We start from the raw sequence: 6,330 nt of genomic DNA, 5'->3' as shown, positions 1-6,330 counted from the left end.
CTCCTACATCAAAATTTATTTGTACTGTGCAATAGTTAGTAATTTATCAGGTTATTCAATTCAAGTCTCGTACTCTGTACAGACTGTAATGTTTCCATGGAAATATATAAAAATTGGAATGTCACTTGTTGTTTGAATTTTTTAAAATATCTGGGAATAATTATTCCAAGGAAACTTTCTTTATATGTGGATATAAATATATCTAACTTCTTATTTCAGATAAAATCAGCATAAATAGATGTTTAAAATCTATATATAGAGATGTTTAACATTGGATTAAAAATCATGATTCGTTTTGGGGAAAGACAAATGTTCTGAAACTGAATATTACTTCAAGATTGATATATTTATTTAGAGGTATTCCTATGCTAATTCCTTTGAGCTATTTTAAACAGATTGATATTAAGTTTTTTTTAAAGAGAAGGACAATTTTTTAACCTAAATTACTGCTATCAGCACAATGATTTTAAGCTTTATCACTGAGGACATATTTTGATTTCAATTTCTTTATGGTAGAAGAATATGGAGATAGCCTTGAAGAAGGTATGCAACAACTCTTACAAAAACATCAGCTTTGTCTGGAAAGACAGGAGGGGGTGAGGAAGAAACTCAAGATTGCCCTGCCTTGACTCTCTTTGATATAAGAGGGAAGAAGAGGGAAACTCTGTCAGGTTTTCAAGATTCTGTTACTATATCTTACAAAAGAAAATAGAGTTCCAGTAGTTCTTCTGGTGGCTGTTTCCTGACTTGGCCTATCTTGAAGGGCTGGCACCTATGGAATACAAGTGATCAAGTAAAAACCCACTTTGGGCATCACTAAAATCTTGGAGGGAGCTTGGTTCCATTATTAGCCATAATTCTATAGAATGCCCTTCATTAAAGGCTGCAAGGCACAAGGCACATATGGAAGATATTGGAAGCATAACTTTGAACCTAACTCACATGACAAACTTACACCCTGGGATAATCTCACTCTAAAATTGCAGGTATTTTGTTTAAGTCATGGGCTACTAGGAATCTTAATAATTTGCAGTTGCTTAGTTAAGAAATAAACCATCTGAGTTATTGCAAGAAGAATTGGATCTGTTGATTTTATAATTTGGTCCAGATGCATTCACAACATCTAAAACTCCCAAATTATTGTTAGCATTAGAAGTTGCTTTGAATGACTCTAAGTCTACAGTATTTTTTTAAAATAAACAATTACAGAGTATTGATAAGGTGGATATTAGTCATTTGTATGAACTCTGGAATAAAGTTTTGGAATATTCCATATTAATAGATCAATATGGCTAAGGATTTTAATATTCCTCATGATCTTAAGATGAGACTAATTTACAAAATATTTCCTTTATTGGACACCCCAGAGAACATGTTAAAAGGGTTGGCTGTCAGTGTGTCTATTTTGAAGGACACTTAAACACATGAGATGATCTTGTCCCACTATTGCCCTGTTTTCATGAGTTTGTTAATATGATGTTAAAAAGACCAACATACATGTATCTTTCATTTTACTTTATATCAAACGATCCTGAGAAAATACTGTAGGCAAATCTTAATCTTTAGTGCTATTCCATGGAGTAACACAGTACAAAAATGTATGACATGCAATAATGTATCATTAGAGTCAATTTTTTAAAAAGTGATTTAAATTTATATTAATGCAAAATAAATGCTGCAATCCAGTCACACACAGGAACAATCATATACAAAATCAATGGAATTTTGGAATAAATATTCCTAAGAGCATGCTGTAAGATGAGCAATACTTGCATTCTTCTGTTGCTCTGATTTTATCTTGCAGAAGAAGAGAATGGACAAAAAAGTCTGGAGAATGACAAGTTTTTCTGTTTTCATTAAAGGTTCAGCTTTTGGGTAAGGATACAATCAGAATCCTTTGTAGTTAACTATCTGTAATAATGTGAATTTAATTACAGAACTGGTTTGAACGTAATGCTGGTATATTAGCTACAAAACCTCCACTATTTCAGTGACTAGTGACTCATCCTGTATGTTTGTGTAAAAGAAGAAATCTTGAAATATGCATCTTTTCTAACTATTGCAACACATGAATGCTTCACACATCAAAATCCCTTCTTCGAACTCAACTGTTAAAGATATGTAGGAATCTTGCCCCCTGCTCCACCTAGTCATTATTTCTGCGGGTCGAGGCCATTGATAAAGTCAATTTATGACTGAATCATATTCAGAGGAGGTAGAGGAAACCTGCTTGTGTCCTGCAATTTTAAAGTAGACTTGGAGTTTCTCTTGTGTTTTTATTTGCTTTTAAAATAACAATTGGAGTGAGGAATGACTATAAAGCGAAACATGGGATGAGGGAGGATCAAATGAAAAATTGTGACCCAAACTGCTATTTGATTCCATTTTAAAAAAAAGGAGAAAAAATAGCTGTTAAATGTTAAATAGATATAACAGTAGTAGTAATAATTATTATAATTATAATAATAATACTATATTAAACTTGTATGCCATCTGACTCCCGATCATTATGATGTATCTCATTTCTCTTTTTTAAAATTTAATTTTCCATCTGTTTTTTAATTTTTAATTGAATATCAAATCTTGTTTGACTCTTCATTCAACACTGTATACTTGCAGCAATCTTTGATGGAAAATGTCCAGTCACTTAAAAAAAAATATGTTCCACCATAGCCATGGAAACAGTTATATTTTTGATACAATAGGCAGTAAGTAGATGCAGCTGCTTCTTAAAGCCAGTTGCTACTGAACTACCCAATTTTTCATATGTTCTCCTGGAGGGGAATTATGACAGTGATCTAACCAACACATAGAAGATTGCTTCAGCTATTCAAATCCTGGAGAATAGTACATTTTCCCTGCCTATCCCACATACTGAGAGTAATACAAGATTTGGGTTTTTGGGTGGGTGGGGAGGCATATGATTGCAAAAAAGAGTAAGGGGCTTTGCTAAATGCACCATGTGGAACAGCTTTATTCAACCTGGCACCCTCTATTTGTGTTCTTGTGGGAGCTTCTAGAATTTTCAGACAACAAGGCCTTTTGCTGGGCCTGCTGGAAATTTGGGAAGTTGAAGCTCAAGTACATTTTATATGCCAGGCTGGTAAACGCTGGAGGAGGAGATGGAATTACAACAAGTCCAGCTCTTCCCTCCCCTGCTGGGCAAACTCCAGTCCTTGCCCAAATTCCATGCCTCCTTGAAGAACAAGAGCCTCGCCCACCACCATCTTTCCTCTTCTTCCATTCTCAAAGGAGACTCCCACTGCTGGTGAAATTCTCTCTTTTTCTTTAAATAGTTTTTATTAAAAGATTGTACATACAGAATAAGAAATACATTCAAAGGAAAAATATAGTAAAATAAATGTGAAAAAGAAAAAAGAAAGGAAAGGAAAAGAAGAAAAAGAACAGAACAGAAAATATGAATATATATATATATAAAAAAATAAAAATATGGCTTCCTATCTTTCTCTCGGCAGTTACACATACAATTCTAATCAAACCTCTCTCTTTAAGATTACATCATAATTCCCTTCTTTCTATAAACTATTCTTTCTAATCATCAAAACCGTAAGTCACAAAATCATTTTCTATTTTACGCAAAAAGCCCATAAGAGGCTTCCAGTCATTGATGAATATCAATAATGACCTTTCTCTAATCGAAGAAGTCAGTTTGGCCATCTCAGCAAGTTCGGTCAATTTCACCAACCATTTCTCCATGGTGGGTAATGCCAAATTTTTCCATTTTTGTGCATATAGTAATCTCGCCGCAGTAATCATATGTTGAAATAATTTTCCATGGCTCTTTTCTAACCGTTTATCCATCAGTCCTAAAAAGAAAAGTTCTGGCTTCAATTTAATATTAATTTTAAAATTCTCTGTATCAATGTGTGTATTTGAGTCCAACTTTTTAAGCTTTTTTACATGTCCACCAAGCATGATAAAATGTCCCTTCATGTTGTCCATATTTCCAACATACATTTGAAATACCTTTGGACATTCTAGATAATTTCTCTGGCGTCATGTACCAATGATACATCATTTTATAAAAATTCTCTTTAAGATCATAAAGTAATGTAAATTTTAACCCTTTTGACCACATATTTTCCCATTGATCCATCTGTACACTGTAATCAACATTCTTAGCCCACTTTATCATACGTTATTTAATCTGTTCTTCTTCCATTTCAAATTTCAACAAATGTTTATACATTTTAACAATTACATGTTCATCATCAGTACACAATTGCACTTCAAATTCTGTCTTACTTTGCTCCATACCATAAGTCTTTTTATCCATTTTAATTTTTTTTTATAACTGTAGGTGGGAAAATCATTGACAACTATATCCTTCTGCCATTAGTTGCTCTCCTTATTTAATTTTATATTCCCCTTGGTGATTCTGCAACAATTTCTGGCATGTTAACCATTTGTCTTTGCCTGTTGTTTCTCTTCTATAAAATGCTTCTTGTGCTGAGATCCATAGAGGTGTTTTCAGCCATAGCCTGGGTTTATATCTATTCCATATTCTCAATATGGCATATCTAATAAAATGGTTTTTAAAATCCACATTAACTTTAACTTTATCGTACCATAAATATCCATGCCATCCAAACTTCAGGTCATGTTTTTCTAACTCTAAAAGTCTTTTGTTTCTCAGCAACACCCATTCTTTTATCCAAACCAAACAACAAGCTGCAATATACAATTTCTAATCTGGTAAACCCAATTCTCCTCTTTCCTTTGCATCTTGTAACACTTTATATTTAACTTGTGGTTTTTTTCCCTTGCCGTACAAAGTTAGATATATCTTTTTGCCATTGCTTGAATGGTACATCAGTTGTCAGAACAGGTATTATCTGAAACAAAAACATCATTCCAGGCAAAACATTCATTTTTATCACAGAAATTCTCCCCAACAGTGACAGTTTTAATTTCTCCCATCTTAACATGTCCTTCTTAATTTCATTCCATGTCTTAACTTAATTATTTTGAAAGTACATACAATGCATATTTGTCATAATAATGCCCAAGTATTTTACTTTCTTCTCAATTTTAAAATGAGTTTTCTCCATCAGTTCTATTTGATCTTCTATTTTCATATTTTTTGTTAACATCTTTGTCTTCGGATTATTAATCTTAAAACCTGCTAGCATACCAAAGTCCTTTAATTTTCCCATTAATGTTTCTACTCCCTCTAATGGATCCTTCAAAACTACCACCAGGTCATCAGCAAGTGCCCTTAACTTATATGTTTCTTTTTTAATCTTTACTCCCATGATTCTCTCATCTTGTTTTATGTCTCTATTCAGTACCCCAAGAACTAAAATGAACAAGAGTGGAGACAGCAGGCATCCCTTTTTGAATCTCACAACGTTTTGTTAATTCTCCATTAACGATTATTTGTGAGGCATAAATCAATCTTACCCATTTAATAAAAGTATCTGCAAGATTCATATCTTCCAGAACTCTAAACAAGGAAATCCAGTTCAAATTATCAAAGGCCTTCTCTGCATCTAAGAAAATAAATGCAGCTTGTTTTTCATTGTGTTACTCCAAATACTCCAGAATATCTACCACAATTCTGATAGTATCTTGTAATTGTCTTTTAGGTAAAAACCCACATTGATCTTCATGAATAAAGTCCAGTAAAATTGTTTTTAACCTTTCAGCTAAAATCATTGTAAACAATTTATAGTCATTATTCAATGAAGATATTGATAGATAATTTCTTGTTAAAGTCAGGTCCTGAGTCTCTAGGTATTCATGCTATATTGGCCTCTTTCCAGTTGTCAGGAAACTTTCCATTCTGTAAAATAATATTCATCATTTGTTGTAAAGGTTGTAAAAGTTCATCCTCAAAACATTTATAGTAAGAGGCTGGCAGACCATCTGGATGAGGTGCCTTTCCTGTTTTAGTCTTTTTAATAGCTTCATAAACTTCCCTTATTGGTATAGGTATATTCAAAATTTGTCTCTGATTATCTGTAATCTTCAGTAAATTCTGTTCATGTAAATATTCACCCACTTTTTTCAAGGAAATTTCTTGACCTTTATATAAAAAAGAATAATACTGGTGAAACATATTTCACATATTTGCATTTATCTGTTATTACAGTATTTCCTTCTTGTAACTTTAGCATCACTTTCTTTTCTTTTTCTTTTCACAACTTATATGCCAACCATTTCCCTGGTTTATCTACAAATTCAAAATTTCCTTGTTTTGCATAATTCATCTTTATTTCCATCTCTCTCACTGTTAACATAGATAATTGCCTCTGTAGAAGCTTAATTTGGTGGGTAATAGTTGTCCTCCCTGGGGACTTTTTTTTA

The sequence above is a fragment of the Python bivittatus genome, unplaced genomic scaffold, assembly GCF_059951505.1.
Source record: "Python bivittatus isolate LINGU-HERP-01145 unplaced genomic scaffold, Pbiv_v1 ctg000700_np1212, whole genome shotgun sequence".
Classification (NCBI taxonomy): Eukaryota; Metazoa; Chordata; class Lepidosauria; order Squamata; family Pythonidae; genus Python; species Python bivittatus.
The sequence above is the reverse complement of the archived record's forward strand: the minus strand, read 5'-3'. Positions refer to the sequence as shown.